Source organism: Neoarius graeffei, chromosome 3 (assembly GCF_027579695.1).
Source record: "Neoarius graeffei isolate fNeoGra1 chromosome 3, fNeoGra1.pri, whole genome shotgun sequence".
Lineage (NCBI taxonomy): Eukaryota > Metazoa > Chordata > Actinopteri > Siluriformes > Ariidae > Neoarius > Neoarius graeffei.
In genome coordinates, this window is record NC_083571.1 from 24,498,189 (window position 1) to 24,525,819 (window position 27,631).

At 44.1% G+C, this 27,631-nt stretch overlaps 7 non-coding genes and 1 pseudogene across 7 annotated transcripts; 3 read left to right on the forward strand and 5 right to left on the reverse strand.

Moving 5' to 3' along the window:
* Positions 1-15,671: 15,671 nt before the first annotated feature.
* trnaq-cug (transfer RNA glutamine (anticodon CUG)) lies at positions 15,672-15,743 on the reverse strand. The gene has a single exon. It is a non-coding gene; the product is annotated as a tRNA-Gln (tRNA).
* Positions 15,744-16,974: 1,231 nt separating this feature from the next.
* On the forward strand, positions 16,975-17,048 carry trnai-aau (transfer RNA isoleucine (anticodon AAU)). Its single transcript has one exon. It is a non-coding gene; the product is annotated as a tRNA-Ile (tRNA).
* Positions 17,049-18,398: 1,350 nt separating this feature from the next.
* On the reverse strand, positions 18,399-18,470 carry trnaq-cug (transfer RNA glutamine (anticodon CUG)). The gene has a single exon. It is a non-coding gene; the product is annotated as a tRNA-Gln (tRNA).
* Positions 18,471-19,707: 1,237 nt separating this feature from the next.
* On the forward strand, positions 19,708-19,781 carry trnai-aau (transfer RNA isoleucine (anticodon AAU)). The gene has a single exon. It is a non-coding gene; the product is annotated as a tRNA-Ile (tRNA).
* Positions 19,782-21,131: 1,350 nt separating this feature from the next.
* trnaq-cug (transfer RNA glutamine (anticodon CUG)) lies at positions 21,132-21,203 on the reverse strand. The gene has a single exon. It is a non-coding gene; the product is annotated as a tRNA-Gln (tRNA).
* Positions 21,204-22,438: 1,235 nt separating this feature from the next.
* trnai-aau (transfer RNA isoleucine (anticodon AAU)) lies at positions 22,439-22,512 on the forward strand. Its single transcript has one exon. It is a non-coding gene; the product is annotated as a tRNA-Ile (tRNA).
* Positions 22,513-23,862: 1,350 nt separating this feature from the next.
* Positions 23,863-23,934, reverse strand: trnaq-cug (transfer RNA glutamine (anticodon CUG)). The gene has a single exon. It is a non-coding gene; the product is annotated as a tRNA-Gln (tRNA).
* Positions 23,935-24,655: 721 nt separating this feature from the next.
* On the reverse strand, positions 24,656-26,696 carry LOC132882515 (kelch-like protein 10; annotated as a pseudogene).
* Positions 26,697-27,631: the final 935 nt, after the last annotated feature.

The following is a 27,631-nucleotide window of genomic DNA, read 5'->3' on the forward strand; positions in this document are numbered from 1 at the left end:
GAGGGAGCTCCTGACACAAAGCCACCTTTTTTCAAAGTTTAACCTCATTTATATCGATTGTGTTGATTTATTTTTGCCGGTTTACTTTTCTAAATGTCTACGGTGCGTAAACAGCTGACTTTAATGCCCTCATCCTCAAAGCAAAAGAAGGAAAAAGTTAAGGGAAAGTTCTGATACTGGAGCTACAGCTAATGTTAAAATGGCGGACACTCTGGCAAGACTTGAGTGCGTACTGAAGTCTGAAATGGCAACGATGAGAAGCGAACTATCCTCTCATATGGCTACTGCGTGTTTGAAAATTGAATCGATATCAGGGGAACAGAGAGAACAAAAGAAAATCCTGAATGGCCATGCCCGTCGTTTGGACACTGTCAAACAACAGCTAGTTGAACTACAAGACCGTAGCAGACGTAATAACCTCCATCTGCTTGGGCTCCCCAAAGGTATGGAGAAGGATGATGCAGTAGGCTTTCTCAAAAGATCTCTACCTATTTGGCTACCAATGCTGGTGGACAGAGAGACTGAAACAGAAAGAGCTCATCGCATTTACGTCAGTGCCGCTAACAAGAGACCCCGAGTCGTCATTTTCAAGCTTCTCCGTTTCAACGACCGAGATGTCATACTACGTGAAGTTAGGAAACATGGGCCGATTCGTCTGGACGACGGAGTGATCCTCAGCTTTTTTCCTGACTACTCTCCCACTACTGCCAAGAAACGAAGCTCGTTTACTGCAGTGAGGAAGGAGCTGAGGGATAAGGGAGTTCAGACCTTTCTTCAGTATCCAGCAACTTTGAAAGTGACTTTTAATGGTGAGACTTCCTTTTTGCAAACACCGGAGGAGGCACGTCAGGTCCTCGACTCCTTATCTGAAACTATTGATACAGGTAACATTAGTCCACTAGACTAATGTTTGGATTGTTTCATGCTAGGACCTATGTTGGTATTGTTTTCATGCTAGCCAAGCCATGTTGCCATCATCGTCCTTTAACTGGCCGTAACAGCAGGTCTTGGTGTCATTTTTTCCTCTCCTTTGAGTTAAACCTACAAACAGTGTTTTCTGAGCTTTATGATACCTTATACCATGTTTTCGAGGAAAGTGCTAATTCTATCGGCAATTATGCTTGACCCCCTTTTTTTTATATATAATGGGAGAATTTTATCACTTTTTTTAATCACTATCTATAGGCTAGCCTTATGGATGTCTCAAGAACTCAGATCTGTTTTAGTTTTAGGCTACATTGCTGTTTATATAACATGGCTAACCTATGTTTTTTTTTCTTTTTTCTCCTACCTCACACTAAAGCATAGAGGTGATGGTCTTTGTATTAGATAATTGGGCTTGTGTCAGATCCCAGATTATGTGCACACCAGTGCTGATGTCACGGATTACTAAGAGCAGGGCTCTCAAGTCTCACGCATTGAGCGTGACAGTCACGCTTTTCGGTCTTTTGTCACGCACTCCCGCCACACATTGTATTTCTCATGTTGAAAAAAAATTATAATATAAATTTCTCTGGCGCGCCGCTATCGCTATGGAAATGGCAGGAAACAAGCACGTCTCCCATGAGTCGAGCCTGCCACTTACCAGCCAATCAAATAAAGGAAAAGGGCGGGGCTACACAATAGTCAATCAGAAGCACTATTGTATCTGGGTCGATAACAGCTCCACTTGTTCACAGGCAATAACAGACGCTGGTCAGTAATAATAACAGTGACACTAACGTGTGTTTAAAGTGCTGATGACACGAACATGACTCTATGCAATTTCTTAAATAAACTATACAACATGGCAAACATGTTAGATTTCTGTTATAATTACGTGAAAAGAAGCTGTTGTTACGCGAATATCCAACTTTTAATTGCACAGCGCAAGAAAACTGGGTCCGTGGCTCGCGGCCATGCTGTGACGTCAGCGGAAGAACACGCTGCGGTTCACTGGCTGTTCTACTCAATGGAAATGGCGCATGAAAACGCCGGTCTACTTGGCAGCTGGCATCACAGTTCTGAACAAAAGAACAACCAAATACTGGTACTTTAAGCAGTGATCATGATGGCATGATTTTATCTGATTTTAAATAAATGAGATTGATAATAATGTGAATGTTCACAACTAGTACATACAAACTCTGCAGCTTCTCATTCAGCAGCTGCGTCATACTCCGCAAAAACATCAGCAAGAACCTACAATATAAATGGAAATGCAATACACTAAGCTCAAATGACTTTTGGAAAGTATAATTTCTAAATTTTTTCTACATATTCTTGAAGTCGGTCATAGGGGTACTTTCTACCGTTCCCTAACAATGCATGGCAAAGGGTAAAGTGTAGTGTTGCTACGAGTACTTGCTAAAGCCTCCGGTGGAAGATCCTCGATGTGCTGATAAGACATACAGTTCTATATAACACACAAGTGTCACGATAATCACAAAACAGATGCAAATTGTTAAAATACCTAATTTTTAAGCAATCATGTGTTGATCTCTTCCGAATAGAATCTATGATAGCCTACCCTCTTTACCCTTTGCCTCTCGTTGCTAGGCGGCAGTTACATGAAAGCCGCAAGCTTTCACAAGCAAATACATGACTGATATCACGCCGACTTTATGATTACATTTATGATTATCATGAATGTGTACTCTATGATGTGTACTCTATGAGCGCTCTGGAGCGAGTCACTTCCAAGATGGCCACGCAGACTGCAGTGTTACTATTTTTAGCATCATGTCGGAGCACTCTATAGCTCTACGTACCTTTATCTTGTCGTTTCTCAACACATGTTCTGACAGGAGGACTGTCTTTGGAGGAGTCGCCTTGTCCCAGGCGACTGCTGGATCCGGCGTAGCTACTAGTAGACCCCCTCCGGAATACTGTAGGCACTGCTGATGGTAGCAACACACATTTGTGCTGAACTGCACACCCAAGAGATTCTTTTAAGCTGGGAAGGGTGTCAAAACAATCCAAATCGAAGTGTTCAGAGCACAGGAGAGATGTTGGTGAGGGCTCCCACTTGTCACGAGTGCGCCTGACTTGCTTCACCCACTTCGCATGCAGCTCGGGATCTCTGGGAAACTTGAATAAACTTACTCCATCCTTGTGGGTTTTGGAGCAAAAGCCGGCAACACAACGCGAAGGCATAATAACTATATATATATATATATATATATATATATATATATTAGTGCTGTCAAAAATGTCGCGTTATTAACGCGTTAACTTGACTCAATTTTAACGGCGATAATTTTTTTATCGCGAGATTAACGCTCTGTGACATGATGCCAGGCCCCGCACAGCCAGAGTCCTCTGCCCTCCCCCGAAGAGCCACGGTGCTCGGCTGGTTTCGTTTTCCCATCGGCGGCTCCAGCCCCACTTTGCAGTGGCTGTGACGTGTTATGCTCTGCAATAAAAAAAAACAAACATTGGTACAACCAGTGTTTGAACTATGCCGATATTTTCGGGGGGGTCCCTTATTTTCCCTTGGGGGGGTGCTTGCGCTTGTCTCAGAGCGCGGCTCTCCATCGCGCGCTCACTTCGGATATGCAAATGCTTCCCGTTACACATGATTGCTATGTCAATAAACATCATTTTGCCAATATTTTAGAGACCCCCCAACATTTCCCAAATCATGTTTTCAAGGGATCTCATGTCTGTTTCAGGGGATCTCGGATCCCCCGAGTACCCCCGTAGTTCGAACGGTGAGTAAGCCCATTCACTTTTTTATGCTGATAAGAGAATTACAATGGCTTTTCATGTGACAAAAATGTGCGATTAAATTGCGATTAATCGCGAGTTAACTACGACAGTCGCGACATTAATCGCAATTAAATATTTTAATCGCTTGACAGCAGTAATATATATATATATATAAAATTTATAATGTATAATAATAATACTAATAATGATAAACTGAACACCTGTCGCATCAACAACAAACTGGTAAGTGAGGAGGAAGATTCTTTCGCTGACGTCATATAGCCCCTCCTCCTCATTCGTCTCCTGGGTGCTGCAGCCCTGTCAAATTTGCCCAAATAGCCGCGTTTTTTTTTTTATCATAACTTGTAAAATAGGCGCCTTCGTGAATTAATATATGGATAATCGGGAATTACTTTTTATGTTATAAAACATCGCCAAAGATGTCAAAAACATGTCATCAGACCTTTAAAGCAGCATGTGAATACCAGTAAGAGTGAAGTTTTTTTTTAAGTTTGTCATTAGTTATGAAAGACCCGTTTGTGAAAGATTAAGTTTGTATTGTTCCAGCAGGCAGCACTGGCCTTTCTGGTCAGAGCTGTGGAGTATGCCATGGATAAACTCCTGTTGGAAGATGCTCTCCTGAAGCATGCGAGATTTATTGATGTGCAGCTGAGGGCTGAGTGTGGGGTTGAAGATGTCCTCTACTTTCTAGACAGGCAAGGGTTTTCACATAATGACTACATATTTTTAAGTTTAATGGTCATGATCACAAAACAAATCTGTCTCTCACTGCATTCTAATCAGTCTTGTACACATTGTGCTCTTTTTAAGATACCAGGAACTCCTTCCTTTTCATGACCCAAAGGAACAGGACCAAATAAGCAGTGGCGTGCACAGACATTTTGGGGAGCAAGTGCTCTGGGGGGAAAATAGGGCACTTTTTTGCGCATGTGGAACACATTATTATAAAAGTCTGAGATTTAACCCTCCTCTTGTGTTCGGGTCGCCACTGACCCGTTTTAGTTTTTAAAGGTGTAAAACAACCACTTAATGTTAATTTATTACATCAAGGCTTTTTGACTTTGCCAGGAATCTCTAGTTGAACAAAATAGAAAAAGAAATTTTTGTTTTCCTAAATCTGAAAATGGTCTAGCAAAAAATATAATACTTATGTGCAGTTGTTTCTGTATGCGACGGGCTACTTCATGACAAAATAATTACAGCTTGGGGTACAATTACAGCTCGCGCTCAATGGGGCGAGGACGGGACACAGAAGGAAGGGGAGAGAGAGAGAGAGAGAGAGAGAAGAGGAGAGAAGAGTAGACGCCATCTGCTGTCCTGCTCCCGGAACAGCCGCCAAATGATCCTCCGCCAGCTCCACTGCCTGATCCAGCGACGCCGGGCAGTGGCACTGGACCCACTCCGCGGTTCCTGCGGGTAAGCGAGCAACGAACTGTTCCAGCACCACCTGGTCGATGATCCCCTCGGCATCACGGTCTTCAGCCCTCAGCCACCACCAGCAGGCGTCCCGGAGCTGCTGGCCGAACGCGAACGGCCGGCCGACTTCCTCCAAGCGCAGAGCGCGGAAGCGCTGGCGCTGTTGCTTGGGAGTGCGCCCCACGCGCTGGAGGACGGCCCGGCGGAGGTCCGCGCAGGCCAGCCGGCGGTCGGCGGGGAGCTGTAGCGCGGCCAGCTGTGCCTCTCCCGTTAGGAGGGGGAGGAGGCGCACCGCGCGCTGCTCCATCGGCCACCCCGAGGCTTCTGCGACCTGTTCAAATAGCGTGATGAATGTCTCGGGGTCGTCCTGCGGGCCCATCTTGGTGATGGTGAGGGGAGACGGGCCCGCGGCCGGAGCGCTGGTGGACCCCGCCGACGCGAGGAGGTGCCAGAATGCCTCGCAGTCTTCCTGCTGTGCCAGCACCAGGGCTTCAAAGCGCCGCTCTTGTTCCTTCCGGAGGGTGACGAGCGCCTGGTGCTGGCTTTGCTGGGCCGTGGCGAGGGTGTGGACCAGGTCGGCGAACGGGGAGGACTCCATGGGGCTGATCGGTGGGTGCTCCACTCTGGATCCCGGGTTTCGGCACCACTGTAACGGTTCGCTACGTGTGGGCGGAGCACAGAGGACGGCAGGACAGAGATCAGGTGCACACAGAGGCTTTATTGCCGCACTTTTCAGTCTGACAATAGACAGATTCCAAACACACCGAGACACACACTAGCGTCTCGTCCAGGGATGATCTCCTCTGCTCTCGATCTCCCTCCTTAAATAGGGCACGGTCACTGGGAAGACACACACAAACACAGGTTAATTGCCGTCAGGTGTAGTGATTCTGCCACTTACCTTCCCTGACTCCGCCCTCCTGTCACAGACCGGCGCTTGACCACGCCCCCACTGCCACAACCCCTTAATCACCATTGCTTCCAGGTTTGCTATTTGCTATGAGTGGTAGCACCTGTCTGGGTTCCAGCTATGGGTTAAATAGTACATCACCAATAAGGCACTGGCAGCAGTGCACTTTTTGGTGCAATGTGGCAGATGAACCCAACAGGGTCAATGGCATACCACCAGATGGCATGCAGAAGAGCCACTCAAATGGCCAATGGATGGCATCACTCGGCAAGTCAGTTGTCACTGTGGGGCAACTTCCATACTCATCAGGTCTGTGGCACTTTTATGCACCACTTGGCATCAGGTCTGGAGGTCCAGAGAGTCAACACAATGGGGGCACGACATTGTTAGTCTTATCTTACTGTGCAAGGTGCTTCATTAGGAAAGGAGAATAAGTCTGGTGTGCACTGGTGCGGGCTTCTCGCGGCCCATCTGTGTTTCTGTGCATCCTAATGAAGCAGTCATCATCGCTAGCGATGCACAGCCGACAACGATGACAATAACCATGGTCCCACCCACAGCCAGTCACTGTTCACCATGGTCCCACCCACAGCCAATCACTAGTAACCATGGTCCTACCCACAGCCAAACACTAGTAACCATGGTCCCAGCCACAGCCAATCACTGGTAACTATGGTCCCACCCATGTTGGCTGTCCATTGCTAGCAATGATGACTGCTTCATTAGGATGCACAGAAACGCAGATGAGCCGTGAGGCCTGCACCAGAGCAACAGAATCACCCGCAACAGCGGCATAAATGGCTTGGCCAAGCCACCACGGAATGTCTGGACTTGTGAGCTCTCACATGCTATTCTCCTCTCCTAACAACGCGCCTTGCACAGTAAGGTAAGACAAATGATGTCATGGCCCCATCATATTGTCTTTCTGGACCTCCAGACCTGATGCCAAGTTGTGCACAAAAGTGCCACAGGCCTGACGGGTATTGATGTTGCCCCGCAGTGACAACTGACTTGCTGAGTGATGCCATCCATTGGCCATTTGAGTGGCTCTTCCACATGCCATTTGGTGGTGTGCCATTGACCCTGTTGGGTTCATCTGCTGCATTGCACTGAAAAGCGCCCTGCTCCTAGCACCTTATTGGTGATGTACTATTTAAGCCACAGCCAATCACTGATTACCATGGTCCCAGACCACAGACCAATCACTGATCACCATTGTTTGTCCCACCATCTCACCTTTTTGTTCTTCATTTTAAATATTCTTTTAGGAGATATTACATTTTATAATGAGCTTTACTTTAAAAGGTAATTAAAGGTGGGGGGCGTCGTGGCTGAGGTGGATAAGGTGCCATACCATAAATCCAGGGACCCGGGTTTGATTCCGACCCGAGGTCATTTCCCGATCCCTCCCCGTCTCTCTCCTGCTCATTTCCTGTCTCTACACTGCCTATCCAATAAAGGTGAAAAAAAGCCCCCCCCCCAAAAAAAAGGTACACAACATGCACTCTTAATACCAACACAGTAATATCTGATCGCTATTTCTGGGAGTGTAATGCTGCATCATCATGATGATCTCATTATCTCTAGCCACTTTATCCTGTTCTACAGGGTCGCAGGAGCCTATCCCAGCTGAGTACAGGCGAAAGGCAGGGCACACCCTGGACAAGCCACCAGGTCATCACAGGGCTGACACACAGACAACCCTTCACACTCTCATTCACACCTACGGTCAATTTAGAGTCACCAGTTAACCTAACCTGCATGTCTTTGGACTGTGGGGGAAACTGGAGCACCTGGAGGAAACCCACAGGGAGGATACACAAACTCCATACAGAAAGGCCCTCGCTGGCCACGGGGCTTGAACCCAGACCTTCTTGCTGTGAGGCGACAGCGCTAACCACTACACCACCGTGCCACCCCGTCATCATGATGTTCATCTAAATATAGTGCAAACGCCATCCAAGCATAAAATACCACCATGGCACTCTGTCTGTCATGACTGAACCCCAAATGGCTCAATGTGGATTTGGGAATCACAGCCAGCTTGGCGTCACATCACATCACCCTGTGGTTGATTATTTTCCAATAATGGAACATCCTGAAGTGTTTTATTCCTCTTATATCACTGCAATTTGCCAAGGATTATATAATATAATATATAATATTGTAATATTTTATATAATAATTATATATTATAATTATAATATATAATTATAAAATATAATTATATAATTATTTATTATAATTATATATTATAATATATAATTATATAATTTTATAATCAATATAAAATTAGATCATACTGACTGTACAGCTGCTGCCAGCACCTTTGATCTAAAGGTGGGGCTATTAAATATTATATCTCTTACATCTAAAGCGCTAATGGTTAATGAACTCATTACTGATCAGGAGTTTAATGTACTGTGTTTAACAGAAACATGGATTGTGGCACGGTGGTGTAGTGGTTAGTGCTGTCGCCTCACAGCAAGAAGGTCCTGGGTTTGAGCCCCGGGGCCGGCGAGGGCCTTTCTGTGTGGAGTTTGCATGTTGTCCGTGTGGGTTTCCCCCAAAGACATGCAGGTTAGGTTAACTGGTGACTCTAAATTGACTGTAGGTGTGAATGATTGTCTATGTGTCAGCCCTGTGATGACCTGGTGACTTGTCCAGGGTGTACCCGGCCTTTCGCCCGTAGTCAGCTGGGATAGGCTCCAGCTTGCCTGCGACCCTGTAGAAGGATAAAGCGGCTAGAGATGATGAGATGGATTAAGCCAAATGAATATATAGCATTAAATGAAGCGAGTCCTCCTGGATACAGTTATATACACCAGCCTCCTCTAACTGGCAGAGGAGGAGGCATCGCGGTTATTTATAACGATTATCTAGGTGTAACACAAAAACCTGGTTATAAATTTAATACATTTGAAGTTCTTCATACTCATATAATGTATGTAGCCTCGAAAAATAAGTCTACCCAGTTAATTCCATTGCTTATTATTTACAGGCCCCCGGGGCCATATTCTGAGTTTCTTTCTGAATTTGCAGATTTTATCTCAGATCTGGTTATTTCCTTAGACAAAGCTTTAGTTGTCGGAGATTTTAATATTCACTTCGATAACCCAGAAGACCCTTTAAAAACAGCGTTTGTGTCCATCTTAGACTCAGTCGGGATTAAGCAGAATGTCATAGGACCAACCCATAATGGTGGTCACACCCTTGATCTAATACTAACATTCAGATTAAACGTAGATAATATAGTCATACTTCCACAGTCTGAAGTTATCTCAGATCATTGTCTCATCTCATTCAAGATATGTCTGAGTAATAATATATGCACCTCACCACGCTACTGTATTAAACGTACTTTCATGTCAACTACTGCACAGAGCTTTATAAATGATCTCCCAGAGCTGTCAACTTTGATTGGGTCACTATCAGCCCCTGCAGAACTTGATCAGGCAACTGAATGCTTAGAGTCAACATTCCGCCATACTTTAGATAATGTAGCTCCTCTAAAAAGGAGAATGGTCAGAGACAAAAAAATTAGCACCCTGGTATAATGATGACACTCGCACATTAAAACAGACCACTCGAAAATTGGAACGTAAATGGCGCCAAACAAAATTGGTAGTGTTCAAATTAGCTTGGAAGGAAGTTTGTGCTAAGTTTGTTAGCTTCCTGAAGTATAGAAAAGCTCTTAGTGCTGCGAGATCAACATATTTCTCCTCCCTAAAAGAAGATAACAAAAATAATCCTAGATTCCTATTTAATACTGTAGCAAAATTAACCAGGAATAAGTCCACTATCAACACATGCACACCTGCAGTATGTAGTAGCAACGACTTCATGAATTTTTTTAATGACAAAATTGAGAATATCCGACAAAAAATTCAAACTACTAATTTAAGGTTAGACAATGAAAGTGACCTTGTAGTTAACAATATAACTGTATCAGATCATCAGTTAGAATGTTTTACTCCCCTAAAAGAAGCTGAATTACTTTCATTAATCTCTACATCAAAAGCCTCAACTTGCGTACTAGATCCCTTACCGACACATCTATTCAAACAGATAATGCCTGGAGTAATTGAACCGCTTCTAAAAATAATAAATTCTTCTCTTATGATTGGCTATGTAGCCAAATCCTTTAAACTAGCAGTTATCAAACCCCTGATTAAAAAACCTGACCTTGATCCCTGTCAGCTGTCCAATTATCGGCCAATATCAAACCTCCCCTTTATCTCCAAGATCCTTGAAAAAGCTGTGGCACAGCAGTTATGCTCATATTTACATAGGAATAACATCCATGAAATGTATCAGTCAGGATTTAGACCTCATCATAGCACAGAGACAGCACTGGTTAAAGTAGTAAACGACCTACTGTAGGCGTCTGATCAGGGCTGTGTCTCGCTACTTGTGTTGCTTGACCTTAGTGCAGCATTTGATACCATTGATCATTCCATTCTTCTGGATAGACTAGAAAATGTTGTGGGAGTTAAGGGAATGGCCCTCTCCTGGCTCAGGTCTTATCTAACTGATCGTTATCAGTATGTTGATATAAATGGTGATATTTCTAGACGTACCGAGGTAAAGTTTGGTGTTCCACAAGGTTCTGTCTTGGGTCCACTGCTTTTTTCTCTATATATGTTACCTCTGGGCGATATTATTCGTAAACATTGTATTAGTTTCCACTGTTATGCTGATGACACACAGTTGTATGTCTCTGCAAAACCTGATGAGAGACACCAGCTTAATAGAATTGAGGAATGTGTTAAGGACATTAGACACTGGATGCTTATTAATTTCCTTCTGCTTAACTCTGACAAGACTGAAGTACTTGTGCTAGGACCACATACAGCTAGAAGTAAGTTTTCTGATTACACAGTGACTCTGGATGGCCTTTCTGTTTCTTCACGTGCAGCAGTAAAAGACCTCGGAGTGATTATTGACCCCAGTCTTTCATTCGAAACTCACATTGATAACATCACCTGGATGGCTTTCTTTCATCTCAGAAATATTGCAAAGATAAGAAATTTAATGTCATTGCATGATGCAGAAAAACTAGTCCATGCTTTCGTTACCTCCAGGTTGGATTATTGTAATGCCTTACTGTCTGGATGTTCCAATAAGTGCATAAACAAGCTCCAGTTAGTTCAAAATGCAGCAGCAAGAGTCCTTACTAGAACTAGAAAATATGACCACATCACGCCTGTCTTATCCACACTGCATTGGCTCCCAATCAAATTTCGTATTGATTATAAAATACTACTATTGACCTTTAAAGCACTAAATGGTCTCGCACCACAGTACCTGAGTGAACTTCTGCTCCTTTATGACCCGCCACGCCTACTTAGATCAAAAGGTGCAGGCTATCTGCTGGTACCTCGTATAGTGAAGGCTACATCAGGGGGCAGAGCCTTTTCTTACAAAGCCCCACAGTTATGGAACAGCCTTCCAAGTAATGTTCGGGAATCAGAAACAGTCTCAGCATTTAAGTCTAGGCTGAAAACATACCTGTTTAGTCAAGCCTTTTGTTAATGGTGTTTATGAGGTAAAGGAGTAGATCTGGAAGGTCCTCAGACATAGAGTGTTTTGGTAAACTGGGATGTATGGATGCTGTCAGTCCCCACTCGCTTGCTCACTCGAGTTTGTTGACGGTGTAGTGGCTGGCTGCTTTATGTCCCGGGGCTCCCTCATGCCTGTGTTACCTTCTGGCTCTCTCCTTTTAGTTATGCTGTCATGGTTAGTTGCCGGAGTCCCTGCTTGTACTCGGTGCAATATGTATACTGCTCCTACTTATTCAGGTGACATTGGGCATACCTAACAACCTGTGTTTTCTTTCCCTCCCCCCCACCCCAAATCTGTCCCTCTGAGTTACATGGAGTCAACAGGAAATCTTTTGGTGGAGACCTCGACTGGCTATCGTAGCCTGCAGGGAATCGGCCGTCAGACATTCTGTCGCATGTCCCAGACCCGGTGAAATGTAACTGAATTGTCTTGGCCAGCCCTAAGGGTCCCATCTGCATCTCATCATTGCTGAGGAGTGTGCTCCCATCACCCAATCAAGCATCCAGCCAGAGCAGGTCATGCTATTTTTTACCATATTAACATGCCATTGTTGTGTGTTATGCCTGATGTAAAGACTCTCGTCTCTGCGAGCCTACCACACAGATTTAATACTTGTCATTTTTAGGGCATACCTAACAACCTGTGTTTTCTTTCTCTCTCTCTCCCCCCCCCCCAATCTGTCCCTCTGAGTTACATGTTGATCCTGGGATTGAGATGCTGGCCTCTTCTGCCCCTCGGACCTGCTTGATCCATCCTGGTACCCTGTGTCTGGTCGGAGTTTTATCGCACCGCTCCTGTGAAGGACGGCCCCATGAGGACAGTTGAGGGGTATACCTGTTAAAACTGTTAATATTATAGTCAGGCTGTCTGTTGTTGCCCAAATGAGGATGGGTTCCCTTTTGAGTCTGGTTCCTCTCGAGGTTTCTTCCTCATGTCGTCTGAGGGAGTTTTTCCTTGCCACTGTCGCCACAGGCTTGCTCATTAGGGATAGATTAGGGATAAAATTAGCTCATGTTTTAAGTCGTTCAAATTCTGTAAAGCTGCTTTGCGACAATGTTTATTGTTAAAAGCGCTATACAAATAAACTTGATTTGATTTGATATATGCAAAAAAAACCTTTAAATAATTGGCTGCAAAGGGATTTAACACTGTTTGGTAGAACAATATTAACCAAGGTTGAATCATTATCTAGATTAATCTATCCAGCGTACTCCTTAGCTATCCCACCAAGAATTGTAAAAGAAATGAATAGAACTCGGGAGGCACGGTGGTGTAGTGGGTAGCGCTGTCGCCTCACAGCAAGAAGGTCCGGGTTCGAGCCCCGTGGCCGGTGAGGGCCTTTCTGTGTGGAGTTTGCATGTTGTGTCCGTGTGGGTTTCCTCCGGGTGCTCTGGTTTCCCCCACAGTCCAAAGACATGCAGGTTAGGTTAACTGGTGACTCTAAATTGACCGTGAGTGTGAATGGTTGTCTGTGTCTATGTGTCAGCCCTGTGATGACCTGGTGGTTTGTCCAGGGTGTACCCCGCCTTTCTCCCATAGTCAGCTGGGATAGGCTCCAGCTTGCCTGTGACCCTGTAGAAGGATAAAGTGGCTAGAGATAATGAGATGAATAGAACTCATTTTAATTTCATATGGAAAAATAAACATCACTACATCAGAAATGGAGATTTGATAAAGGACTATGAGGATGGTGGCATAAAAGCAATTGACTTTGAAATTATGAATGGAATGTTAAAGATCAAATGGATCTGTTCCTTCTTAAGAAATGATGAGATATGGTTCTCGCTGCCTTCTCTTGTTTTCAACAAAGTTGGAGGTATTGAGTTTCAATTAGTATGTGATTTTGAAATATCCAAACTGCCCAAAAAACTCTCTCAATTTCACCAACAGGCTCTGTTATATTGGAAAATGATGTTCAAACATAATTTTAGCCCCCATAATGTGCCATTGTGGAATAATAGGGTGATATTGAGTCAGAGGAGGTCTATGTTAATGGAAGACTGGATGGCAAAACAAATTTGGTCTGTTATGCATATTTTGGATGGAAATGGAAACATTCTTGAGCTAAATGATTTTAATGCTAAATATAGTATGAGTTGCTCCAGTGAGACCTATAGGAAAGTCACACAAAATATCCCAAGAGCCTTTATCCAATTGTTTAAGAATAATATTTTGAACATACCAACTCCAAATTTACACAAAGTAAAGATAGATGGTCTGGATTTAGTAAACGAAAAATGTAACAAATTTTTAAGGCAGTACTTAGTAAACACTTTATCTCCAAGTATAACAAAAAGCTCACTCATTCTGAAAGATTATAACAATTCTGATTTATTATCTATTCGAACAAGACAGGGTTTCCCATACATAGACCATTGTGTGGCGCAGCGCCACACAATGGATTCCTATCGCCACACAATCAGACTCGCGATTTTGAAAATAAAAAAATTCCGTTGCGTATTGTTCCGTTCATTCATAGTGCTCTTTCTTCTCGTTCACGCGCGTGCGCGCACACACCCGCACACACAGAGACAGAAAGACAGAGAGGCATGTACACAGGCCTGCCGTTGCGCATATACCTGGACTGCAAGTAGTCCTGTTAGGCTAATTAAAAATAACGCAGCCTTCCCGATTCGCCTTCCGACCCCTTATTTTAAAAGGTAGCCTACGTCGTGCTCATGATGAGCTTTATCATAGCCTTCTTGGCTTACAGGAAACGGACATCCCTGAGTCAGGCTATAAACCAATTTCGATGCATACAGTAGCAGCTTGACGCGAGGAACCGGCCTTATTGCATTATCCCGTTTATCCCGCTTCAGCATTCATGCAAGTTATTAATAATGGCTTGACATTCACAATAAATAAGGATTTCCCACTAGCCCAAATAAAATGTTATACTCGCGGGGATGCCTAGTTGATGCTATCTGAAGCATAAAATCTGAATATTTTAAGAAACATCTTTATTAGCTTTACTGGCAAAGTAGAATTGCGAGCGGGATTTCTCAGCTATGAATAGGGCAAGCACATAGAAATTCAGTATTCCTTTGTATATTTTTTGATGTAATAGAAATTTTTAGTGCTTTGATGATGAAGAAAATGTACTTTTTATCCATAGATTAAAACAGACCTCAGGAATAGGCTCCAAGGGGAACACCTGGCAGCCTGCTTACGAATCTCCATAAATGGTCCCGAACCCAATTACTTCCCTTACGATAGGGCACTTGAGTTTTTTTTCAGGAAGCCACGCAGAATTAAATGTTCTGATAGGGCATGCAGGCTTTGCACCAATTAGGGTAATGCGTTTTGATTATTGTTAGTTGCCTTGGTGTTACAGGGATGCAAACACAACCATGGTCAACAAAGAGTGAGGTAGCGTGGCGACGCGGACCCCACACACACACACACAATATCAGTCAGACAACAGTTTCAACAAAACAGAACATTTATTAATTACTATTATTTATTAATTCAGTTCCCAATCCATCTTCAGTTCCCCACCCCAAAGTCAGTCCATCTTTACTCCTTTTTCTTCCTTTTCTTTGCCACTTCCTGAAGTTTGTGTAGTGCCTTGGATGTATGCACCACGAACTCATAACACACACATGGGTTACACATTACCATTTGATCACTCGATGTTCTAAAATAGCAGCTAGTCGGGTGCTAACGGTTAGCATTTTAAGTAAGTCAGACAGCCACAAGCTTTAATAAGACCAATTCTTGCACGTATAGAACGGTATTACGGCACCTAAATATTATCTAGGAACAAAAAACAATAGTCTTTAACCCGTGTAGACACTACGTTGAGAACATAGACAGTCATCATGCAACTCCTCAAATAACATTACGTTTTTCAGGCGTTTTTTACCCCAAGGATAGGTCATGGCTAATATGGTTAGATGAAGGAGGCTAGGTTACGAGAGACAAAGTTAAAAAATATGTATATATACGGTATCTTGAAGAGAACTTGTTCCATGTTGATGGAAACAAAGGGTTTGGGATATGCAAGCTTCCTCAAAAGCAGCCTTCAGGTGAAATACATTATTTAAAGAGGGGCAAAGAGCAGCTTCAGAGGTTCCACTGAGAGTTGAACTCAGACCACTGGATTCAGAGTCCAGAGTGCTAACCATTACACCATGGAACCAAGACACAGCTGCAAGATTGTTTTTACCATCAAATTACTGCCATATAACTGACCTCGCTCTGGCAAAAAATTTAGCACCCACTTGGCCAAAGGTGTACACAAACCACCAATCCCCGGGAATGAATCAGGGACCTTCAGTCTTACGCTCTCCCTACTGAGCTATTTCAGCATGCCCTACAGGGTTTAACTCATGGCTTCTTCCATGCAGTCGGATACAGCCTTTGGCCCTTGTGAAATGTATGCAGCAAGCAGAAATTTGTTTTTGAGATCACATTCCATTATATTACATTATAGGCATTAAGCAGATGCACAACATCAACTCATCAGACTTGGAGGTAGACCGCCAGATTCAAGCTGCCACCAAAGCCTTCGGTGCTTTACAAAAGCAACTATGGTCTCGCCATGACATCAAGAGAACCAGCAAGTTGAAAGTATACAACGCCGCAGTCTTATCACCTCTGCTTTACGCCAACGAATGTATGAGGCTCTACGGTAAACACTTCAAGTATCTGACCAGGCTACAACTGCGATACCTGCATCAAATCCTCAAAATAAGATGGCAGGACAAGGTCCCCGATGTAGAAGTCCTCAGGCGAGCCAAAACAGTAAGCGTGGAAGCACTTATCACAGCCTCCCAACTTCGTTGGGCTGGACACGTCTGGCGCACGCTTGACACGCGACTACCCGAAGCCGTTTTCTACGGAGAACTGAGCCTAGGAAAGAGGCTGACAGAAACAAGGAGGACAAAAACTGAGGTACAAAGACGTTTGGAAGAGGAACATGAAGAATGCCCTCATTATCGATCAGTCTTTTAAAACTACCTAATTTCCTGACATGGGATCCTTGGCCTGCTTCTCCTTCTTTTGACGCATGTTTCAGGAAGCAGATGTTGCTTTATTGTTCAGTGTGAGCAATTGGGTCGAGGTTGGTGAGAAGTGGTTCTTCAGAGCACATGGTGGCTTTTGGACCACCATGTTGAAGAAGGGAAGTAGGTGTGCATCCTTCTTTCACATTGTTAAAGCTATCCATGCTGACTTTGCTCAGTAGATAGAATACGTTTTTGAGACTGGATGTCGGGATTTTCATCCCCCTGTGTAAATACTGTATGTGAGTGGGTCGAACTGTGGGCTTCAAAACAATAATCAAGAGAAAAGACATCTGTTCAAGGCAAAGTCACTGCCTCGTCACTATTTAGTGAAGCACCTCAGCAGCCATGACATTTTTTTTTTTTGGCCAGTTAGCTCAGTTGGTTAGAGTGTGGTGCTAATAACACCAAGGTCACAGGTTCAATCCCTGTACTGGCCAGTTCTTTCCTTTACAGGTCCTGTTGTTGTCAGGACAGGGGAAGCCTTTTTCTGTTGAGGGAAATGTTCTGCAAAACAAGAGCTTCTCTGGTTGTTTTGCAAAATGTCAATCGATTCCTTGTATCTGGATGTGCCTTTGAAATACAGTAACTCAACTGATTGCAGGACGCAGGAAATTCAAATACACGCATGAGATTGCCTCAAAGAGAAGCACTAATGAATCTCGTAAAAATCAGTGCTCCTTTTTCAATTCATCTAATTGTGCTTCATTTTGAAAGTAACTTTAATTTCATAAACTCTAAAAGGTATCTTTAGTTGCTTGAATCACTCAAAACCACTCCAAAACATAGCAATTACCGAACGATCCAGGAAGGTAGTAGCCATTGTTAGGGTATGATAGACAGATAGATGGTCTTTTTCTTTGTATTTTCTCTTCTCTTATTCACCACTAAATAATACAGTCATTAGCTAACTGCTTTTCCAGAAAGTCCATAGTGAGAATTCACCAGTTGAACACTATTTCATTCTGAGCGGACTGACTCAGGTGTTTTTCATTTAAAGTGCACAGGATCTGATCAGAACTTGAGCTCGTTCACAGCCCAACCCACACAATCCAATCTGGCAACAGAGGGTACAATGGATGGTCCATCACACCATGTGAGCAGACCAAGTGAGTTAAACATTGATGGGCAGTTATCACTCTGATTTGGTTCTAGGGGCACAGCCAATTATGCTTTCCATCCATCCATCCATCCATCCATTATCTGTAACCACTTATCTTGTACAGGGTCGCAAGCAAGGTGGGGCCTATTCCAGCTGACTATGGGCGAGAGGCAGGGCACACCCTGGACAAGTCACCAGATCATCACAGGGCTAACACATAAAGACAAACAACCATTCACACCTACAGTCAATTTAGACCCACCAATTAACCTAACCTGCATGTCTTCAGGGGAAAACAGAGCACCCAGAGGAAACCCACACAGGCACAGGAAGAACATGCATCCTCCACACAGAAAGGCCCCCATCAGCCACTGGGCTCAAACCCAGAACATGCTGGCTGTGAGGCGACAGCGTTAACCACTACACGACTGTGCCACCGCCAACTGTTCTAATGCTCCCCGAGCCACCATGTTGCACCCAAATCCAGACCTATAGTGCCCAATATCATTGAAGCTGTGATGGTACTGGAATAAACCTCAGATCCAAAATTGCAGAAGTGGACCATACCTATCTTGAAGAGAACTTGTTCCATGTTGATAGAAACAAAGAGTTTGGGATATGCAAGCTTGCTCAAAAGCAGCCTTCAGGTGAAATACATTATTTAAAGAGGTGCAAAGAGCAGCTTCAGAGGTTCCACTAAGAGTTGAACTCAGACCACTAGATTCAGAGTCCAGAGTGCTAACCATTACACCATGGAACCAAGACACAGCTGCAAGATTGTTTTTACCATCAAATTACTGCCATATAACTGACCTCGCTCTGGCAAAAAATTTAGCACCCACTTGGCCAAAGGTGTACACAAACCACCAATCCCGATACCCGGGAATGAATCAGGGATCTTCAGTCTTACGCTCTCCCTACTGAGCTATTTCAGCATGCCCTACAGGGTTTAACTCATGGCTTCTTCCATGCAGTCGGATACAGCCTTTGGCCCATGTGAAATGTATGCAGCAAGCAGAAATTTGTTTTTGAGATCACATTCCATTATATTACATTATAGGCATTAAGCAGATGCACAACATCAACTCATCAGACTTGGAGGTAGACCGCCAGATTCAAGCTGCCACCAAAGCCTTCGGTGCTTTACAAAAGCAACTATGGTCTCGCCATGACATCAAGAGAACCAGCAAGTTGAAAGTATACAACGCCGCAGTCTTATCACCTCTGCTTTACGCCAACGAATGTATGAGGCTCTACGGTAAACACTTCAAGTATCTGACCAGGCTACAACTGCGATACCTGCATCAAATCCTCAAAATAAGATGGCAGGACAAGGTCCCCGATGTAGAAGTCCTCAGGCGAGCCAAAACAGTAAGCGTGGAAACACTTATCACAGCCTCCCAACTTCGTTGGGCTGGACACGTCTGGCGCACGCTTGACACGCGACTACCCGAAGCCGTTTTCTACGGAGAACTGAGCCTAGGAAAGAGGCTGACAGAAACAAGGAGGACAGAAACTGAGGTACAAAGACGTTTGGAAGAGGAACATGAAGAATGCCCTCATTATCGATCAGTCTTTTAAAACTACCTAATTTCCTGACATGGGATCCTTGGCCTGCTTCTCCTTCTTTTGACGCATGTTTCAGGAAGCAGATGTTGCTTTATTGTTCAGTGTGAGCAATTGGGTCGAGGTTGGTGAGAAGTGGTTCTTCAGAGCACATGGTGGCTTTTGGACCACCATGTTGAAGAAGGGAAGTAGGTGTGCATCCTTCTTTCACATTGTTAAAGCTATCCATGCTGACTTTGCTCAGTAGATAGAATACGTTTTTGAGACTGGATGTCGGGATTTTCATCCCCCTGTGTAAATACTGTATGTGAGTGGGTCGAACTGTGGGCTTCAAAACAATAATCAAGAGAAAAGACATCTGTTCAAGGCAAAGTCACTGCCTCGTCACTATTTAGTGAAGCACCTCAGCAGCCATGACATTTTTTTTTTTTGGCCAGTTAGCTCAGTTGGTTAGAGTGTGGTGCTAATAACACCAAGGTCACAGGTTCAATCCCTGTACTGGCCAGTTCTTTCCTTTACAGGTCCTGTTGTTGTCAGGACAGGGGAAGCCTTTTTCTGTTGAGGGAAATGTTCTGCAAAACAAGAGCTTCTCTGGTTGTTTTGCAAAATGTCAATCGATTCCTTGTATCTGGATGTGCCTTTGAAATACAGTAACTCAACTGATTGCAGGACGCAGGAAATTCAAATACACGCATGAGATTGCCTCAAAGAGAAGCACTAATGAATCTCGTAAAAATCAGTGCTCCTTTTTCAATTCATCTAATTGTGCTTCATTTTGAAAGTAACTTTAATTTCATAAACTCTAAAAGGTATCTTTAGTTGCTTGAATCACTCAAAACCACTCCAAAACATAGCAATTACCGAACGATCCAGGAAGGTAGTAGCCATTGTTAGGGTATGATAGACAGATAGATGGTCTTTTTCTTTGTATTTTCTCTTCTCTTATTCACCACTAAATAATACAGTCATTAGCTAACTGCTTTTCCAGAAAGTCCATAGTGAGAATTCACCAGTTGAACACTATTTCATTCTGAGCGGACTGACTCAGGTGTTTTTCATTTAAAGTGCACAGGATCTGATCAGAACTTGAGCTCGTTCACAGCCCAACCCACACAATCCAATCTGGCAACAGAGGGTACAATGGATGGTCCATCACACCATGTGAGCAGACCAAGTGAGTTAAACATTGATGGGCAGTTATCACTCTGATTTGGTTCTAGGGGCACAGCCAATTATGCTTTCCATCCATCCATCCATCCATCCATTATCTGTAACCACTTATCTTGTACAGGGTCGCAAGCAAGGTGGGGCCTATTCCAGCTGACTATGGGCGAGAGGCAGGGCACACCCTGGACAAGTCACCAGATCATCACAGGGCTAACACATAAAGACAAACAACCATTCACACCTACAGTCAATTTAGACCCACCAATTAACCTAACCTGCATGTCTTCAGGGGAAAACAGAGCACCCAGAGGAAACCCACACAGGCACAGGAAGAACATGCATCCTCCACACAGAAAGGCCCCCATCAGCCACTGGGCTCAAACCCAGAACATGCTGGCTGTGAGGCGACAGCGTTAACCACTACACGACTGTGCCACCGCCAACTGTTCTAATGCTCCCCGAGCCACCATGTTGCACCCAAATCCAGACCTATAGTGCCCAATATCATTGAAGCTGTGATGGTACTGGAATAAACCTCAGATCCAAAATTGCAGAAGTGGACCATACCTATCTTGAAGAGAACTTGTTCCATGTTGATAGAAACAAAGAGTTTGGGATATGCAAGCTTGCTCAAAAGCAGCCTTCAGGTGAAATACATTATTTAAAGAGGTGCAAAGAGCAGCTTCAGAGGTTCCACTAAGAGTTGAACTCAGACCACTAGATTCAGAGTCCAGAGTGCTAACCATTACACCATGGAACCAAGACACAGCTGCAAGATTGTTTTTACCATCAAATTACTGCCATATAACTGACCTCGCTCTGGCAAAAAATTTAGCACCCACTTGGCCAAAGGTGTACACAAACCACCAATCCCGATACCCGGGAATGAATCAGGGATCTTCAGTCTTACGCTCTCCCTACTGAGCTATTTCAGCATGCCCTACAGGGTTTAACTCATGGCTTCTTCCATGCAGTCGGATACAGCCTTTGGCCCATGTGAAATGTATGCAGCAAGCAGAAATTTGTTTTTGAGATCACATTCCATTATATTACATTATAGGCATTAAGCAGATGCACAACATCAACTCATCAGACTTGGAGGTAGACCGCCAGATTCAAGCTGCCACCAAAGCCTTCGGTGCTTTACAAAAGCAACTATGGTCTCGCCATGACATCAAGAGAACCAGCAAGTTGAAAGTATACAACGCCGCAGTCTTATCACCTCTGCTTTACGCCAACGAATGTATGAGGCTCTACGGTAAACACTTCAAGTATCTGACCAGGCTACAACTGCGATACCTGCATCAAATCCTCAAAATAAGATGGCAGGACAAGGTCCCCGATGTAGAAGTCCTCAGGCGAGCCAAAACAGTAAGCGTGGAAACACTTATCACAGCCTCCCAACTTCGTTGGGCTGGACACGTCTGGCGCACGCTTGACACGCGACTACCCGAAGCCGTTTTCTACGGAGAACTGAGCCTAGGAAAGAGGCTGACAGAAACAAGGAGGACAGAAACTGAGGTACAAAGACGTTTGGAAGAGGAACATGAAGAATGCCCTCATTATCGATCAGTCTTTTAAAACTACCTAATTTCCTGACATGGGATCCTTGGCCTGCTTCTCCTTCTTTTGACGCATGTTTCAGGAAGCAGATGTTGCTTTATTGTTCAGTGTGAGCAATTGGGTCGAGGTTGGTGAGAAGTGGTTCTTCAGAGCACATGGTGGCTTTTGGACCACCATGTTGAAGAAGGGAAGTAGGTGTGCATCCTTCTTTCACATTGTTAAAGCTATCCATGCTGACTTTGCTCAGTAGATAGAATACGTTTTTGAGACTGGATGTCGGGATTTTCATCCCCCTGTGTAAATACTGTATGTGAGTGGGTCGAACTGTGGGCTTCAAAACAATAATCAAGAGAAAAGACATCTGTTCAAGGCAGTCAATGCCTCGTCACTATTTAGTGAAGCACCTCAGCAGCCATGACATTTTTTTTCTTTGGCCAGTTAGCTCAGTTGGTTAGAGTGTGGTGCTAATAACACCAAGGTCACAGGTTCAATCCCTGTACTGGCCAGTTCTCTCCTTCACAGGTCCTGTTGTTGTCAGGACAGGGGAAGCCTTTTTCTGTTGAGGGAAATGTTCTGCAAAACAAGAGCTTCTCTGGTTGTTTTGCAAAATGTCAATCGATTCCTTGTATCTGGATGTGCCATTGAAATACAGTAACTCAACTGATTGCAGGACGCAGGAAATTCAAATACACGCATGAGATTGCCTCAAAGAGAAGCACTAATGAATCTCGTAAAAATCAGTGCTCCTTTTTCAATTCATCTAATTGTGCTTCATTTTGAAAGTAACTTTAATTTCATAAACTCTAAAAGGTATCTTTAGTTGCTTGAATCACTCAAAACCACTCCAAAACATAGCAATTACCGAAGGATCCAGGAAGGTAGTAGCCATTGTTAGGGTATGATAGACAGATAGATGGTCTTTTTCTTTGTATTTTCTCTTCTCTTATTCACCACTAAATAATAGAGTCATTAGCTAACTGCTTTTCCAGAAAGTCCATAGTGAGAATTCACCAGTTGACCACTATTTCATTCTGAGCGGACTGACTCAGGTGTTTTTCATTTAAAGTGCACAGGATCTGATCAGAACTTGAGCTCGTTCACAGCCCAACCCACACAATCCAATCTGGCAACAGAGGGTACAATGGATGGTCCATCACACCATGTGAGCAGACCAAGTGAGTTAAACATTGATGGGCAGTTATCACTCTGATTTGGTTCTAGGGGCACAGCCAATTATGCTTTCCATCCATCCATCCATCCATCCATTATCTGTAACCACTTATCTTGTACAGGGTCGCGAGCAAGGTGGGGCCTTTTCCAGCTGACTATGGGCGAGAGGCAGGGCACACCCTGGACAAGTCACCAGATCATCACAGGGCTAACACATAAAGACAAACAACCATTCACACCTACAGTCAATTTAGACCCACCAATTAACCTAACCTGCATGTCTTCAGGGGAAAACAGAGCACCCAGAGGAAACCCACACAGGCACAGGAAGAACATGCATCCTCCACACAGAAAGGCCCCCATCAGCCACTGGGCTCAAACCCAGAACATGCTGGCTGTGAGGCGACAGCGTTAACCACTACACGACTGTGCCACCGCCAACTGTTCTAATGCTCCCCGAGCCACCATGTTGCACCCAAATCCAGACCTATAGTGCCCTATATCATTGAAGCTGTGATGGTACTGGAATAAACCTCAGATCCAAAATTGCAGAAGTGGAACATACCTATCTTGAAGAGAACTTGTTCCATGTTGATGGAAACAAAGGGTTTGGGATATGCAAGCTTGCTCAAAAGCAGCCTTCAGGTGAAATACATTATTTAAAGAGGTGCAAAGAGCAGCTTCAGAGGTTCCACTGAGAGTTGAACTCAGACCACTGGATTCAGAGTCCAGAGTGCTAACCATTACACCATGGAACCAAGACACAGCTGCAAGATTGTTTTTACCATCAAATTACTGCCATATAACTGACCTCGCTCTGGCAAAAAATTTAGCACCCACTTGGCCAAAGGTGTACACAAACCAACGAATGTATGAGGCTCTACGGTAAACTGATTGGATAAAATTAATATCATGGTGGGCTGTTCAAACTGCGGAAATAGTTTGCTCAAGCTACTTTCAAAACACTATAACTTTCCAACCTTAGAACAAAAAACTTTTGTAAGTCTTGAATAAGGTTCATCAATGTGTGTTTTATTGTTATATTTACTCTATATATTGCCCTCTGTTCCCCTTTAACAGACACTGTAGTCCAGGGGTCACGTCCCCACATGGGATAGCTTGACTTACAAATGGGATTGCAAGAGAAGCTCCTCTTTTGTTTCATTCATTTATTTTATAAATTAATATTAGAAATATTGATTATCACATCTGCCAATATTTTAAATGTTACTAGAAGCCACATTTCATTTAATAGACTATGTGTCATTTGAATCATTCTCACTATCCTGCCACGATACACTAGTGGAGTTCAGCTATAAAAATAGACAAACGTCCCAGTCCATGTGATTGATGTTAAACACAGGCTACATATTTTACTGTGCTCTTAAAATGTTCAAAATATTAATTACAAATGTAGGATGGTGAAGACTTTAGGGTCATTTGCCCAAAAAGTTCAGGAATGTCTGCTGTAGTCTATTTCTACACACACACTCGCCGCACACACTGAACACTTGTTTTGTGCATCAGTGCAATCATACTCCACTGATTATTCTCAGGTTCATATCACTCAACTGTGTTGCCATCAAATCCTCCCATTGCAGAGATACGACCGTCTAGTGTGCACACATACACACACACACAACACTGACGAGAGTGCATGAGAATCACCTAAGCCCAGGTTCTTGTGATGGGCTCAAACCTTCTCACACTGTTTAAGTAATTGTCACCACCGAATCCTCTGATGCAGTACACAAAGTCATTCAGATAAACCATCCCGTGATAGGCTCTTGGGCTCTCATCAGGGCATATCACACTGACCCAGAGATCTGCTTGCATATCATACGTTACTATGGCATAGTTGGGACTGTCATGGCTCCAGCCACCAATGGCTAGAAGAACGGCATTGGGCAGGCGAGGCTGCGTGAAGTCAGAACTGAGAGATTCATTCAGGTTGAGCCCATAGATGTTCTTCAGAACTCTGGTGATGATCGGCTTACATGCTGCATTATCTGTTACAAAAGCGTTGCTCCTCACATGTTTCATAAAGTAACTGTGCGTCAGTAGCTCCATACGCACCTTGGGCAGTAACACGCCCATATGAGCGTTCCGATTCTGCGGTGCATGTCTGACCCACTGTAAGATGGTCTCAAACACCACGTTCTCCTGTTTCACGTTCAGCTCATCATTCTCAATTATCTCACCAAGCTGCTCAACCGTCAGGTCCAGGAGCTCCTCAAAGACGTGCACTATCTTCTCAAAGTTGTGTAAGTGCCCTGTCACACTACGACGTTCTCACCAGCGTTCGAGTAACGTGTTGCGAAACGCAGAGGAACGTCGAGAACGTTAGAAAAAAGTTACAAGAAAGTTAGACGAGCGTCGGCAAACGTTGGGGAACGTCGAGGGACGTCGGCGAACGCTGAGGGTGAAAAATAGTTTTGGGTGTGCACAAAAATTCAGGACGTTCTATCAAAACGCTACTTACACATTAGAGGAACGTTACACGAAAGTTTGCGGGCGTTACTCGAACGTTACTCGAAAGTCAGGACGTTCCCTGGACGCTAGGCGGACGCCGGCCCATCAGGGTCGAGTGTCCAGCGCGTGCCTAGCGCTTGGGTAACGCTTGCCTAACGCCTGTGTAACGTCCATCGAACGTCTGTCCAGCGTGTCGCCAACGTTTTTCAGCGTTCGTCAGCGTTCGCCGAGCGTTCTTAACGCTCATGTAACGTTCTTTCAACATCTTTCTAACGTCTGTCAGCGTTCTGAATTTTTCCAGCGTCTGTGTAACGTCCAGAACATTACCTGGACGCAAGGCAGACGCTACCCAAACGCTATGATAACGCTATCAAAGCGCTGTGGACGCTATGAGAACGCTAGGTTTTGCTGCTATTTTGGACCACAAACGTCGCCTGACACTGAGGGAACGTTGGCTGAGCGTTACAAGACATCGTTGACCTAGAAACTTAATTTGAAGAACGTCGACGTTCCCCGGCGTTTCTCAAATTTTTAAAAACGCAACCAAACGTCGAACAAAACGCTATAGTGTGACAGGGCCATAAGATAAACTGGAAGGCCTACTGCTTCAACATCTCACAGATATCAAAGTGAGGAAGACAGCAGATGCCAATGCAGTTCTCCAAACACAGCTAAGCCTTCAGGAATGCGCAGCGCTCATTCACCAGGCTGCTCACTGCCAGGTAATCAGCAGTGATCAGCAGCTCATGCACATTTTCCTCCGTGATGTTAACACGATATCTATACACATACTCCATGATCAGCTCCATCATCTTAGAGGAAATGTCAGGGACACTGTACTTATCTGGAGGGTAGCAGCTGTTAGTGAACAAAGTCGTGAAGTATGAGCTGCAGCAACACAGGATGATCTCGTGCGCGTGGAACTCAGCACCATCAACTTTGATGAGTACATCACAGAGCTTCTTCTCGAACCACAGTTCATCGATGACATTGTAGCCTGTTGTCCTCGCGTCCTTGCCATTTATTTCTCTTCTTCCTGCTTACTCATATTCAGTTCAGTGTGTTTGTGCTGATGGTACAAATGAGTTTTTAAACCCAAACTGTTTTTAAACACAAACAGTTCTAATTCCTTAAATATGTATGAATACAATATGGAGTGTATGTGAGAGAAACTCTGTAATTCAGGATAAATCTCTGTAAAGGGGGTTTGTAAAAACAGCTTTTAAAGCCTGTGTCCAAAATGTGTACATGTTCACTGTAAAGAACATTTTACTTCCCTGAAAAATGCCAGCTCCAGGGTGAAATGTCCAAATGCAATTAATTATATGTTAAAATTATGAAATATTGTTGAGGAAATAGTTATTTATTTATTTGATTGATTGATGTTTCTTTATTCAGGTAAATATCAACTTTCCATAATACATTATCATCTGTATATGATCACATACGGTGGCACGGTGGTGTAGTGGTTAGCACTGTCGCCTCACAGCAAGAAGGTCCGGGTTCAAGCCCCATGGCCGGCGAGGGTCTTTCTGTGTGGAGTTTGCATGTTCTCCCCATGTCCGCATGGGTTTCCTCTGGGTGCTCTGGTTTCCCCCACAGTCCAAAGACATGCAGGTTAGGTTAACTGGTGACTCTAAATTGACCGTAGGTGTGAATGTGAATGGTTGTCTGTGTCTATGTGTCAGCCCTGTGATGACCTGGCGACTTGTCCAGGGTGTACCCCACCTTGCGCCCGTAGTCAGCTGGGATAGGCTCCAGCTTGCCTGCGACCCTGTAGAAGGATAAAGCGGCTAGAGATAATGAGATGAGAATAATATTAACTAAGTTCCTATCTTTCACCAATTTCTTGATACAGGCCATTTAAAATATGCAGATCATTAATCTGACCTGTCAAGGTCACTCCAGGGCAAAACCAATGCTCCCAAATGAAAGCCCATATATGACTTCCTGTTCATGGTTAATAGTAACTATGGCCTTACC